This window comes from Prionailurus viverrinus, chromosome A2 (genome assembly GCF_022837055.1).
Source record: "Prionailurus viverrinus isolate Anna chromosome A2, UM_Priviv_1.0, whole genome shotgun sequence".
Taxonomy (NCBI): Eukaryota; Metazoa; Chordata; class Mammalia; order Carnivora; family Felidae; genus Prionailurus; species Prionailurus viverrinus.
The window spans coordinates 76,227,892-76,243,446 of record NC_062562.1 but is presented as its reverse complement, the minus strand read 5'-3'; the positions used below and the strand labels follow the sequence as shown (position 1 = coordinate 76,243,446).

Sequence of the window (15,555 nt, the reverse complement as noted above, 5' to 3'; positions counted from 1 at the left end):
AGTGGGTCAGATATCACTGCTAGTGACAGGGAAAGAAGTAGCTAGGAAGAGGGGAGAAAAGGGGCAGGTGGTCTCCAGCAGCAGGTGGTCCATTTATAGTGAGCCCTGGGAGGGGAAGGAGGGATGGCTTGAATTTGCGAGATTGAAGTGCTGATCCATACATAGCATTTAGCATTCTAATTTCTAATAGAGGACTATAATTTAGAACTTAAGAGTTAACTAGGAAGGAGCAGATGAGTCAATAGATATGCCCAGTGGTAACCTATTGGCAGAGGAAGAAATTTCCCACTGAGCCTGTTTAAAGAGATAATGGAAAGCAAAAATAAAAACTGTTTTCAATTTATATCCAATGCATTTTACCTGTCCAGTATACTGGCTTCAACCGCTAATGTACATAATGTTAATATAGAGGAAAAAGCTGGGAAGGCTGTACACTAAATGATTAATAGTAGCCATTTGTGGGACTGGATTAAAAATGGGAGCATTTGGGGGCACCTGGCTGGCTCAGTCAGAAGAGCAAATGACTCTCGATCTCAGGGTCATGAGTTCGAGCTTCATGCTGGGTGTACAGATTACTTTAACAAATAAATACTAAAAAATTTAAAAATGGAAATGGGAGCATTTGAAAGATTTTTATTCTTCACTCATTATACATCTATAATATTTTAATTATTTGTAAGGAGTCTATTCATATATTAGTTATATAAGTGATATGTAATTTTTATTTATTTTTTATTTTTTGATATGGAATTTTTAAAGTCAGAATTTGGAATTAACATATTATGCAGGTTTATTTCATATATAGGTAATTGGTCTGTCTAAATACTGTCTACTTTGTTATAACCAGACACTAGTGAACCTCTTGGGAAAGACAAACTTTCTTTGAAATTGTTGGTATCCAGCATTAAAAATGAGGCCAGATGTGGGGCACCAGGGGGGCTCAGTTGGTTAAGCATCTGACTCTTGATTTCAGCTCAAGTCATGATCTCACAGTTCATGAGATTGAGCCCAAGTTGGGTTCCATGCTGACAGTAGGGAGCCGGCTTGGGACTCTCTCTCTCTCTCTCTCTCTCTCTGCCCTTCCTCTATGTGCACCCTTGCATGCTCTCTCTTTCTCAATAAACAAACATTTTTTAAAAAATGAGGCCAGATGTGAAGACTGGGTTTTCTATTTTTTTTTCCTTTTTCTATAGCAAAAAGAAGAAGAAGGAAGAAGTAAAGGAAGGAAGGAAGGAAAGAAGGGAGGGAGGAAGTGAGGGAGAGAGGGAGGGAGGGAGGGAGGGAGGAAGGAAGGAAGGAAGGAAGGAAGGAAGGAAGGAGGAAGGGTGAGGTAAGTCCAATCTCCTTTTCCCTATAAATTCTTAGAAAAAACTTACTAACTCTATCAGTTCCTGCTCATAGTGAATTTCACAAAGAGTGGATATTAGCATTATAGTGTTCTCTGTATTATTTTTCTCTTTTAAAACATCTTTATGGATAGCACAATCTTATGTTGAAATTTTGAATCAATATGGTGCTTTCTAAAGTTAAGAGTTACTAACAATGTCTTTACTCTTTTTTTCTTTTAAACACAGAAAGGACATCAGCTTACAGACACACACAAACAAAGACTAGGGGAACCTCCAATTGGTCAAAAAAGCAATGTGGAAAACTTTCTTTGAAAATAATTAATGACAAATGGTAAACATTACTTTCCTGGATATTCTGCCATTATTCTGGCCCTTCCTCATATGCTACCACTAGAATCTTATAGGAGCTGCTTCCTGCCAACATAAGCATTGTGTGAAAACTTTACAAACATCACTGGGAAGAATAAACCAATGACCTCTGTATGACTTCTTAGCAACTTTGCAAGCCAGAGGCCTAATTTGACATGTGGATTTGGTGGTTTGACCAGCCTTGGCTAACATCAGGTCCACATGTAAGAGGGGTGTGCAGTGGCTCCATACCCCAGGGAACCAGCTCAGTCTCATGCGCCATGAGTCACAGTGGAGAGGAGAGCCTCCTTCCTGGCCGTCTTGACTCACTGCGGAGCAGAAGAGGATGCTCATTGGGGTTGTGGTCCCGTTACGCGAGAGACCGCGGTGAGCTAAACAACTGCACCAAGATGCAACCAAATCCCTCAAATTAGGAGAGAACAGGATGAGAACGACCAAATTCACTGATGGTTTGAGTTGGCAAAATTCTATGAAGTTCTAACATTAGCTCTACGCTCATAAATCATGTTTTCCTTGGTCTTCTCAACTTCTAGTAATTAAACTGCTGCACCTCAAGTTGCCTTTTCAACAAATTCTATAGGAATTTATATTCTGCTTAAGAGTGGATTAAATTTAAAAGTCTATCTTGGATCAGACTGGATCAGTCTCAACTTGTCTCAGAACCCATGTCTCTTTGGACGGTACCTATCCTGCCCTTCCCAACAGCCATCCACCATTGGGTTCTTCTCTAGGGTTGGTGGTGTGTTGTTTCTTTTTAATTGGAAGCTTGAATCCCAGGTTTTTAACTTACTTACCTATAAAATAGCATCATTTTATGGGAACTAAACTGTAATGTATCCTAGTGATTTGCCAAATTCCTAAATTACTAGAAAGATTGCCCCTTTCAGACAAACTGTGTACTGTTTTAGTTGCAAACTAATAAACAATAAAGGGAATAGAAGGAAAACATTAGAAGAAAATGTGTTAATCCCTCTTCATCATATGACCAAACATAGCCTCTCTTCGAATCTAAAGTGACTTATCAGCTTAAATCACTCAGGGACCTATAGTTTCATGTACCATTCACTCAAGGCTTCCCTCAAGGCGGCTCACACACTGCTACCTCGACTTCTTTTCCTATAATTCTTGCCCTTCTCTATCTTCTGCTTACTTTCTTACTGCTCTACACCACTCACATCATTAAAGATACAGGTTACAATTAATCTTGAAGTAAATATTGCCATAGATGCCTCACTCTGCTGGGATTTCTATTCTGTAGTCACTATTTATTATTACTTTTGAAGTATAATTTACACAATGTTATATTAGTTTCAAGTGTAGAACATACTGATTCAACAATTCTATACGTTACTCAGTGCTCAGAGAATCACTAGACATATTATTACAATATTATTATTATTTTTTTTTTAATTTTTTTTTTCAACGTTTTATTTTATTTTTGGGACAGAGAGAGACAGAGCATGAACGGGGGAGGGGCAGAGAGAGAGGGAGACACAGAATCGGAAACAGGCTCCAGGCTCTGAGCCATCAGCCCAGAGCCCGACGCGGGGCTCGAACTCACGGACCGCGAGATCGTGACCTGGCTGAAGTCGGACGCTTAACCGACTGCGCCACCCAGGCGCCCCTTATTACAATATTATTGACAATATTCTGTGTGCTGTACTTTTCATCAATATGACTTATTTATTTTATTACTGGAAGTTTGCATCTCTTAATCTCATTTATCTGTTTCACCCCTCCCCCAAACCCCTCTCTTCTGACAACCACCAGTTTGTTCTCTGTAATTAAGAGTCTGTTTGTTTGTGTCATCGTTCATTTGTTTTGTTTTTTAGATTCCGCTTACAAGTAAAATCATATGGTGTTTGTCTTTCTCTGACTTATTTCACTTAGCATAATACCTTCTAGGTCCATCCATATTGTCACAAATGGCAAGATCTCATTCATTTTATGGCTGGATAATATTGCATTGTGTGGTGTGTGTGTGTGTGTGTGTGTGTGTGTGTGTGTGTGTGTGTGTATACATATACATATACACACACACAAAAATAGACACGCAGATAAACAGAACAGAATAGACAGCCCATAAATAAACCCATGTTTATGTGGTCAATTAATTAATGATAAAGGAAGGATGAATATACAATGAGGAAAAGACAGTCTCTTCAATGAATGGTGCCAGAAAAACCAAACAGCTACATGCAAAAGAATTAAACTGGACCACTTTTTTTTTGTTAACTTTTTTCATGTTTATTTATTTTTGAGAGAGAGAGAGACAGAGAGAGACAGAACATGAGTGGGGGAGGGGCAGAGTGAGGGATACAGAATCTGAAGTAAGCTCCAGTCTCTGAGCTGTCAGCACAGAGCCTGACACGGGGCTTGAACTCACAAACTGTGAGATCATGACGTGAGCTGAAGTTGGATGCTTAGCCAACTGAGCCACCCAGGCACCCCTAAACTGGACCACTTTCTTACACCATACAAAAAAATAAACTCAAAATGGATTAGATACTTAAATGTAAGACCTGAAACCATATAACTCCTCCAAGAAAATTTGGGCAGTCATCTCTTTGACATAGGTCTTAGCAACATTTTTTCTATGTATGTCTCCTCAGGCAAGGAACACAAAAGCAAACATAAACTATTGGGACTACACTAAAACAAAAAGCTTTTGCACAGTGAAGGAAACCATCAGCAAAATGAAAAGGCAACTTACTAAATGGGCAACTGTATATATATGCAAATGATATATCCAATAAGGGGTTAATATCAAAAGTATGTAAAAAACTTACCTAACTCAACACCAATAAAAGCAAATAATGTGATTAAAAATGGGTAGAAGACCTGAATAGACATTTTTTCAAAAAAAGACCTACAAATGGCTAACAGACACATGAAAAGATGCTTAGCATCACTAACCATCAGGAAAATGCAAATCAAAACCACGAATAGATATCACCTTACATCCGTCAGAATGGCTAGAATCAAAAAGCCAAGAAATAACAAGTGTTGGTGAGGATGTGGAGAAAAAAAATCCTTTTGCACTGTTGATGGGAAGGTACAGTGGTGTATCTACTATGGACAACAGCATGGAGGTTCCTAAAAGAAATTAAAACAAGAAAAACTCTATGATCCAGTAATGCCACAACTTTGGGTATTTACCCAAAGAAAACAAACACTAATTTGAACGGTATATTCTGTATTCTCTTAATTCTTGCTGACTTTGACTTAAATCTTTACCACTCCATCATTTTCAAGACATGGTTTTCTCTAGTCACTCATGACTCTTCTCCTGGCACTTTTCTGAGCTTTGAGTTCACTGTGTCTAAGTTTCCTTTTAGTCTCTTCTGCTTCCACCTACTCCTTAAATGATGATATTCCCTAGGATTCTGTCCTGGGTTCTCCTCCTTTCTCAATCTGTATTCTCCCTGAGTGATAACAACCTGAAGTGTCTATCCTAAACTCTTTAAGTTTATAATCTAGATGCCTGCTAGACACACAATTCCAAATGAACCACACCTATTTCAAACACAAAATGTTCAAAGGGGAGTTTATAACACAGACCCTGCCCAATCCAACTTTCCTCCTGAGTTTCTAATTTAAGTTAATGGTAAAATTCTCCAACCAATCCCCCTTCTCTATTCTTATTTTTCCAAAGACAATAGTCAGATTTTGTCTATTTTATCTTTTTAATAGCTTATATACATATTCATTGCTTACTTTTCAATCCACACTAATGAATATTACTGATTTCCATTATACACATAACTATTGCAAGCCTACAGGCTTTCATCACATCTCATAGAGACTAACTCATAGTGTCACTCATAGTGACAGTATAGAGGACAGTTTAGATGAGAGCATTGTATTTGCATGAGCATTGTAAAATGCTTATTCATCGTGTCATCATTCAACAAATATTTCTAAGTACCTGATCTGGGACAGAAAAAAGGTATAGCTAGCCAAATGCAAAGCTGGAGGGGGAGGGGCAGATGAGTTGGGCATATAATGGTAGAATTTTCTGCATTAACTTCTATCTTTACACTTACATAGCTTAAGTAGAACAGTGTAAATATGTTCCATGTGATTTAGATAATTCTTCCATATTTAAAATAGCTATAGGTCTCCCCACTACCTCAAATCCATGGAAGTCTGGGAAAGAGAAGAAAACTCATTTAAACATTTTTCTTTGGGATGGAGACAGGTTACTAAATTGTTAATTATTGAACCAAAGAAAAGTTCACATAACATAAAATTACCATTTTAAAGTTAACAATTCCGTGGCTTTGATTTGATGCATTTTAAATGTTGTGCAACCACCATCTCTATAAAGTTCTAAAACACGGTCATCACCCCAATGGAAAATCTCTCATTTTCCTCTTATTTCCTCAAGCACTTGTTCCTATTCTACTCCTCCTCCCCTAATAAGCATAAATGTACATTCTCTCTATCGATTTACCAATTGTGGGAATTTCATATAAATGGTATCATATAATACCTGATCTTTTGTGTCTGTATGGTATCATACAGGATCTTTTGTTTCATTCACACTGTATCATGTTTCAGTACCTTATTCCTTTTTATGGCTAAATAATATTCCATTGCATACATATACACCAAATTTTGTTTATCCATTCATCCATTGATGGATGTTTGAGCTGTTTCCACCTCTTTTTTTAAGTTTATTTTATTTATTTTGAGAGAGAGAGGGAGAAAGGGAGAAAGAGAGCGAGCACAGGAGGGGCAGAGAAAGAGGGGGAGAAAGAGAGAATCCCAAGCAGGCTCTGCACTGCCAGCACAGAACCTGACACAGGGCTTGATCTCACCAGTTGTGAGATCATGGCCTGAGAGGAAATCAAGAGTCAGATGTTTAACCGACTGAGCCACCCCGGTGCCCCAAGCTATTTCTATCTCTTGGCCATAGTGAATAGTGCTGTGGTGAACATGCATGTACATGTATTTATTATCTTTCTTAATTATTATTTTGTGTCTACACCTAAAAGAAATGTTGGGTCACACTATAACTTTTTGAGGACTGCCAAACTGTTTTTCACAAAAACTGCATCATTTTACATTCCCATCAACAATGGACAAGGGTTCCAATTTTTCCACATCCTTGCTAATACTTTTATTTTCCATTTTCATTGGGGGAGTTGTTTTGTTTTTTTTGTTTGCCATTCTTGTAGGTGTGAAGTGGTACTTCACTGTGTTTTGATTTTCATTTCCCTAATAACTAATGATGGATGTTGAGAGTCTTTTCACATCTCATTGGCCTAGTATGTATCTTCTTTGAATAAATGTCTATTCAAGTCCTTTGCCTATTTTTTCATTTGGTTGTCTTTTGTTGCTGAGTCATGAGAGTTCTTTATATAATCTGGATACTAGATTCTTATCAGATACATTATTTGCAAATATTTTTTCTACCATTCTGGGGTTTTCACTTTCTTCTCTATTGTTCTTTCAGGCACAAAAGTGTTTAATTTTGATGAAGTCCAATGTATTTACTTTTGTTGTTTTTCATACTTTTGTTGTCAAAGCTAAGAATCCACTGCTAAATCCAAGGACATAGAAATTTACCCCTATGTTTTCTTCAAAGGGTTTTATGGTTTTATCTCTTATCTTTAGAGTACTTGCTCCTTTTGAGATATTACATCTGCCTACTATCTATGTATCATCTAACTATCTATATCTATATCTACCATTGATGTAGGGGTCCAATTCTACTCATTTGCATACGTATGTCCAGTTGTCCCAGCATGATTTGTTGAAAAGACTATTATTTACCCTATTGAATGGTCTTAGCATCTTTTTTGAAAATCACTTCGCTATAGATGTTTGAGTTTACTTCTGGACTCTCAATTCTATTCTATTGATTATACATCTCTATTCTAGTATCACACTGTCTTGATTATTGTAGTCTTTTATTAAGTTTTTTAAATTTATTTTGAGAGAGAGAGAGCACACAAGCAGGAGAAGGGCAGAGAAAGAGGAAGAGAGAGAGAGAGACAATCCCAAGCAGGCTCTACACTCGGCAAGGAGCTGGATATAGGGCTTGAACCCACCAACTGTGAGATCATGACCTGACTCAAAATCAAGAGTTAGACACTCAACTGATTGAGCCACCCAGGCGCCCCTATGGTAGCCTTGTTGTAAGTTTTAAAACCAAAAAATATGAATTCTCCAACGTTGTCCTTTTTCAAGATTGACTTGTCTGTCTGGGCCCCTTGAAATTCTATGTGAATTGGGAGATTAGCTTTTCCCTTTCTGGAAAAACCACTATTGACATTTGGTAGAGATTGTATTGAATCTGTAGATGGCTGTGAGAAGTACTGCCATCTTAACAACATTAAGTTTTCAATCTATGAACATGAGATGTCATTCCATTTACTGAGTTCCGAAATTTCTTTCAGCAATGTCTTATGGTTTCCAGTGTATAAATCTTTCACCTTGTTGGTTAAATTCATTCCTAGTTTTTTTCTATGTTTGTATAAATAGAATTCCTTTCTTAATTCTACTTTCATATTTTTACTTCCGGTGTATAGAAACATACCTGATTTTTTGTGTTGATGTTGTATCTGCAACTTTGTGAAGTTCATTTATTAGCTCTAGTAGGGTTTTTAAAACATTCTTTGTATTTTCTACATATAGGGATATACCATCTTTGAATACCTATAGTTTTACTTCTTCCTTTCCAATTTGGATACCTTTTGTTTCTGCTTGGTTCCTTCCCTACCCAGGGACCAGGGTCACCGACTGGGAACACAGGCTGCCATCTTCAACACCACTACAGAGCCTGGAGGGGCCTGGTTAACGGCAACTAAAAGCACCCAAAACTATTTTATTATTCAAAGTTGCCCCTTCCTTGATTCAGCACATGCTTGTTTCTGTAAACTTTTATCTGTTTTCCAGACTTCTCAGAGAGTTTATTCCAATAGTGTTTGCTTAATATTTTAATGTTTCTATGGAGGAGTAGGTTATTGGAGCTGCCTGCTCCACCATTGTCACCAATGTCATCCCAAATATTTTTCTTGTGGTGCATGGCACTATTCTAGGCTAAGGAACACCAAAATAATATTATTCACACCTGTCAACATGCTCGATCCATTTTGAGCTATAATTGACTATTTGGTATCGGACCAACTTCCTACCAAGGATAACCACAAGTCTGAAAAGAAAACAGTTGCATCTTAGAGTAACCAAAATAGCCAGGAGAGCGAGCTTAGGTATCTCACCTTAGATAGCCTAGTAGAGATTTTTATCACCAGCAAGTATACTCTAACAAAGAATGAAATAATTTCAAATGTAATCCCAGAAAAGCAAAAAGTACTAGAAGGCAAAGTAAAGTGCATATGCATATATATATATGTAAATATATGTAAATATATATATATATATATATATATATATATGGGTAAATCTAAATTTCTCTATATAAAGCAAAATACTATTTTGTTGGGTTTGTAAATTTAATAAAATTAAAATACATGACAACAAGCACTCAAATCAGGAGTTGGGTAAATGAAATTAATGTTCTAAAGTCCTTGAATTGTCCAGAAACTAGAAAAGTATTAACTTATAGTACATTCTAGTAAGTCAGAGATTCATTTTGTAATAATAAAGTAAGCCACAGAATAAGAAAAATACACACAACACATATAACTGACATAGGAGTCATATCTAAAGTATAGAAAAACCTCTTGAAACCAATAAGAGATGGATAGCCTAATTTTAAAATGGGCAAAGGACTTGAACAGGAATTTCACAAAAGAGAATATCCAAATGGCATACAGACATATGAAACAATGCTAAATTCTTTTTTATCATCTGGGAAATGAAAATTAAATCAACAATGTGATACCTTACATATGCATCAGAATGTACAACATCACAAAAAAACCTCCATGCTCTTTTCCACAGTGGCTATACCATTTTTACATTCCCACAAACAACATACAAGGGTTCTAATTCCTGCATATCCTTGTCAACATTTGTTATCTTTTACTAACATCTATCCAAACTGGTATAAGGTGATATTTCATAGTGGTTTTGATTTCCATTTCTCTGATGATTCGTGATGTTAAGTAGCTTTTTATATATCCTGTTTGCTATTTATATGTCTTCTTTGGAGAAATGTCTATTCAAGTCCTTTGCCTATTTTTTTAAATTTTTTTTAACATTTTTTAATTTTATTTTTGAGACAGAGAGAGACAGAGCATGAACGGGGTTGGGGCAGAGAGAGAGGGAGACACAGAATCAGAAGCAGGCTCCAGGCTCTGGGCTATCAGCCCAGAGCCTGACGCGGGGCTCAAACTCACGGACCGCAAGATCATGACCTGAGCCGAAGTCGGACGCTCAACCGACTGAGCCACCCAGGCGCCCCTCAAGTCCTTTGCCTATTTTTAAATGGGGCTATTTGTGTTTGTTCTTGTTTTCTTTGTTAAATATTTTTACAAGTTCCTTATATATATTTTAGGAAGTGGGGGGAATTAATATCTTATCAGACATGTGGTGTGCAAATATTTTCCTCAGTTTTTAGGTTGCCTTTCCATTCTGCTTTCTCCCTTTACTGAAGGAAGCTTTAGTCTGATGTAGTCCCACTCATCTTCTTTTGCTTTTGTTTCCTGTGCTTTTGATGCCATATCCATATATTCATGAAATTATTGCCAACACTAACATCATGGAATTTTTACCATTTTCCTCCAGAATTTTTACAGTTTTAGGTCTTATGTTTAAAGCTTTAATCCATTTTGGGTTGGTTTTTGTGTATGCTGTAAGGTAGGGGGTTATTTTCATATTTTACATGTGGATATCTAGTTTTCTCAACTAGAAAAGAAGAGATGACCTTTTTCCCACTCTGTATTCTTGACACCATTGTTGAAGATTAGTTCCCTATATACATGTGGGTTTATTTCCAGGCTCTCTATTAGGCTCTATTAGTCTGAGTCTGTTTTTATGCCAGTATCATACTATTTCAACTATGGCTGCTTTGTAATATATTTTGAAATCAGGAAGTGTGATGCCTCCAGCTTTGTTCTTTGCATTGACTATTCTGGGTCTTTTGCTCTTCCACATAAATTTTAGGACTATTTTTCCATTTCTGCATAAAACGCCCTTGGAATTTTGATGGGAATAGCACTGAATATGCAGATTGCTTTGGTAGTATGGACATTTTAATGATATTAACGCTTCCAATCCATGAACGCAAGGTGTTTTCCACTTCTCTATATTTCCTTTAATTTGTTTTATCAGTGTATTATAGTTTGGGGTGTACAAATTATTCACCTCTGACATATTTTGGTTTTGATGCTAATGTAACTGAGAACATTTTCCTAATTTCCTTTTTGAGTAGTTCACCTTTAGTGTATGGAAATGCAACTGATTTTTGCATGTTGATTTTATATCCTGCAACTTTTCTGGATTCACTTATTCATTCTAACAGGTGTGTGTGTGTGCCTATGTGCATATATGTGTGTGTAATCATTAGGGTTTTATATATACGGTTCATATAATCTGCAAACAGAGACAATTTACTTCTTTTCAAGTTTGGATGCCTTTTATTTCTTTGTCTTGTCTAACTGTTCTGGCTAGGACTTCCAGTATTAAGTTGAACAGAAGTGGTGAGAAAGGGCCCCTCTGTCTTGTTCCTGATCTTAGTGGAAAGTTTTTAGTTTTTTACCACTCAGCATGAGGTTAGCTGTGGGCTTGTCATATATGGACTTCATTACATTGAGGTACATTCTTTCTATACCTGATTTGAGAGTTTTTAACATGAAGTGATGTTGAATTTTATCAAGTACATTTTCTGCATTTACTGAGATAATCATATGATTTTTATGCTTCATTCTGTTAATGTGGTATATCATGTTTATTGATTTGCATTCTGGCATCCCAGGAATAAATTCTATTTGATCACAGTATATGATCCTTTGAATATGCTGTTGAATTCTGATTGCTAGAACTTTTGTCACAAATTTTTGCATCTAGGTTTTTTTGTTTTTACAGATTTTTGCATCCATGTTCATCAGAAATATGGACCTTCAATTTTCTTATCTTGTAGTGTGTTTTTGTGGTTTTGGGAGCAGTGTAATGTGGGCCTTGTACGATGAGGCCTTGTACCAAGCAAACTACTGCTTCTCTTTAAGTTTTCAGAAAAGTTTGAGAAGGATTAGTGCTAAGCCTTTAAATGCTTGATAGAATTCACCAGTGAAGCCATCTGATCCAGGGCTTTCCTTTGTTGGGAGAATGTTATTCAGCCTTGAAAAAAGAAGGAAATCCTACCCTGTGTGACATCATGGATGGACTTATTTTTCAAGTGTTTAAAAAGTAGAAGCGAATATTATCTATACTTCTTCATTTGTATCAGAACTTATTTTTCATTTTAAGTGTCCTTTTATCTAAGTAACAACTGCTTTGAAGCAAAAGCAAAAGTGCTAATCCATGCATTTCTGGCCTTCCAAATTTAATTGGGTAACAAATGATCGCATTATCTAGTTCTAATTGCTTAAAAGGCATGGGATAGACCAGTTGCACAATCAGAGACATCTTCCTCTGACACTGTTTTACTTAGTTCAAGCATCACTTTTTCTGTATAGCATCTGTCTTGCCCAGACCATTCCTAGGGATTTCTGGAATACAAAATCCAGGGCCAAAACGTATCCTGGCCATCTAGGCAAACATGGATCCCCAGAGCCTGAACCTGGAGGGGGCAGAGAAGTTTCCGGGTTCAGGTTCCAGGTCTGGGGACATCTGAAGTGAGGTCTGAGTGGGGATGCACAAAGAAAGGAACAAAAGGTGACTCAGAGTCACTGTAGCACCTCTTACCTGCTTGTGGTCCCCTCATGATGATTACCCTCAGGGCAGACACTGAAGACCAGACCAGCTTGGGGCTTTCATGAAGTTTGGTGTGAGGAACAGAAGATATCGCATTGCCACGGAAAACATTATGCCTGGAAATAAGTCAGTCACAGAAGAAGAAATGCTGCATGATTCCACTTATATGAAGAATCTAGAATAGTCAAACTCATAGATGCAGAGATTAGAATGGTGGTTGCCAGGAGAAAGTGGGGAATTTTGTAATGATTATACAGTTATGGATATATACAAGATGAATAAATTCTAGAGCTCTCCCGTATGACATAGAGCCTACAGTTAACAACAAAGTGCTGTACACTTAAAAACGTGTTGAGAAGCGGGGCGCCTGGGTGGCTCAGTCGGTTAAGCGTCCGACTTCGGCTCATGTCATGATCTCACAGTTCGTGGGTTCGAGCCCCGCACTGGGCTCTGTGCTGACAGCTCAGAGCCTGGAACCTGCTTCAGATTCCATGTTTCCCTCTCTCTCTGCTCCTCTCCTGTTCACACTCTTGTCTTTCTCTCTCAAAAATAAAATAGACATTTAAAAACTTTTAATAAAAAAAAAACCTGTTGAGAAGGTAGATCTCACGCTATGTGCTCTTAGCTAGAACAACAACAAAGGCAAGGGGACGTATAGATGTAACCTTTTGTATATTCAGTTTGCCTCAATAAAATTGAAAACAACAACAACAACAAAAAAAAACAAAGAAAAAAGGATGAGCACAAAAGAAAACTGAGAATATCAAGTGTTGGCAAAGATGAAGAGCAACAGGGATTTTCATTCTCTGCCAGTGGGTTGTAAATTGGTAAACCAAAAAACTATTTGGCAATGTCCACCAACAGTGGACATATGCACATCCAGTGCCATAGTAAGATTACTCCTAGGGATATACCCAAACCAAACGTGTAACTGTGCAAACACCTAACGTCAAGCAGTATCAGAATAAATGGAGACATCTTGGAAGTATACACAAAAAATAAACTACTACATTCTTGAATATGGATCAATGTTACAAATATATTACTGAGCAAAAAGGGCCACATGAGAGTACACACTATCTTTGTCCATTTACGAGTGTTCAGGCAGGCAAAACTAATTTTGGTGGTAAAATTCAGAATCGTGGCGATTTGTGTGTAGGAGAGCAATGACCAAGACGAGGATGAGGAGAGAGTCTATGTTCCTGGTGAACTTTTAAAATCTTGGGCTAGGGAATGGTTACAGAAGTTCATTCACTTTGTTACCAGGACACGGACACATGATGACTGCACTTCTTTTGCACACGTGTCATCCTTCAAAATTTTTCTTACACTCATCAATTCGGAAAATTTTTTTAATCTTTTTTTTTTTTTTTAACTTTAGCAAGGATGCAGGGAAAGAGTTGCTCATATATTACCGGTAGGACTGTAAGTTGTAACAGCTACTTAAAAGGACAAATGAAGGGAATCTACTATGAAGATTTAAAGCGTACATTCTCTATCCAATACATTCACTTGCTAGTATTTCTACCCTAGAAAACGCTTGGGTATAGGTTCGACTTATGTTGAAGGTAGCCATGCTTCTGATAGAAAAACGAAAAGAAAAGAATTACATATCGAAGGGTAAGGAAGTCATAAACTGCTTCTATTGGTTCTGGACTATTGGTTCTGAGGACTAACGTGCAATAGTTTAAAAGAATGTTGATTGGAAAAAAATACCTACACAAAATGCATAGGAACTAGGGGTCATCCTATAGGGACTGGGTTTGTAATTAATGCCTGAAAAGGATTTTATTCTAATTTGTAATGTTTCCATTTATTATTCTGTGTAACTTAAAATTAATAATAGCACTTAGAATGTCTCTGGAAGAATATTCACCGAGTAACACTGGTTGCCTCCAATAGGTGAACTGAGTGCCCGAGGAACTAGTAGTGGAAGAATTTTCACTCTGTAGCCTTCTACATCTTTAAATATTTGAACGTTATAACTGTAGCATCTATTGGTAAAAAGTTCAATTTAAACTTAAAAGTAATTTGAAAAATAACAATAATTAAAAGATGCTCAGTCTCCTGGCCAAACATACAAATATAATTAAATGTGACTACTATTAAGATCCAAGTGTTAGATATGCGACAGGAGCACAGAGAAAAGGTCTCCTAAATAGGTCTGGGGGCCTGAGAATTCAGGGTGGAGGTGATGGTTGAACAGAGCAATGTAAGGTCCTACTTTTTAATTCCTGGAGAGCTCAGTGCGAGGTGCCAGGGGCCCTGAAATCCAGGCCACGACTATTTTCCACGAGCCGGAACCTAAATCCCCACCAAGAGACAGGAGGAAAGCGGAAGAAGCAGAATCGCCAATAACGGGAAAGCAGCCTCTTAATAAAACGGCAAGGGACAACACTCGGGCAAATCCAACCAGCCCGCAGCTCTCAGAGACCAAATTTCAGATTCCCACCCTCTACACGGGCGAGGCGAGCCCGCCCTCTCCCGCCTTCCGGCGTTGCTTACTGGGCGGCAAATGATCGATAGACCCATTCACCAATCGCTGGCTCTGTTACGGGAGGCAGGCGGGCCCCAGCCCAGTCTTTGGTCCCTCGGGCGAGATGGGCTTCTGTGCGTCGACGTCAGCGTGTTGACGTCACGGGCCCGGTACCAGAGGAGGTCCGGGGGCTGCTGGCTGCGGGCGGTGGGCTGCGCGTCGCCTGCTGGGCTTGGTCCCCCGTCCCCGCCCCGCCAAGCCCCGCCCCTCCGCCCGCTAGGGCTTCCGCGGGCTCAACCACGGAACCGCTGTCCCCGGGCCAGCCTGGGGCTGCCGGCCCGAAACCACCCGATGAGGTAGGCTGGGTTTCTCGTCACCCTATTTGACAGATTGGAAAACTGAGTCACCCGGGATCAGATGACTTGCCCGGGGCTCAGGGGAGACCCGTGAACGGAGGCCAGAGCCCGGGCGTTCGGGTGTTTGCTGAGCGCTGTGCGGTCCTCCGGGGAGGAGGAGGGGCTAGGCGGGCTGTGT

The 15,555-nt window shown here is 38.5% G+C and overlaps 1 protein-coding gene across 2 annotated transcripts in view; it reads left to right on the top strand.

Moving 5' to 3' along the window:
- The first annotated feature begins 15,178 nt into the window (after nucleotides 1-15,178).
- Nucleotides 15,179-15,555, top strand: part of LOC125160794 (STARD3 N-terminal-like protein) — a 50,491-nt gene continuing 50,114 nt past the window's right edge. For both annotated transcript variants that reach the window (XM_047850147.1, XM_047850148.1), the window contains exon 1: nucleotides 15,179-15,377. The gene's annotated coding sequence lies outside the window, so the exon portion shown is untranslated. The remainder of the gene's footprint in view (nucleotides 15,378-15,555) is intronic.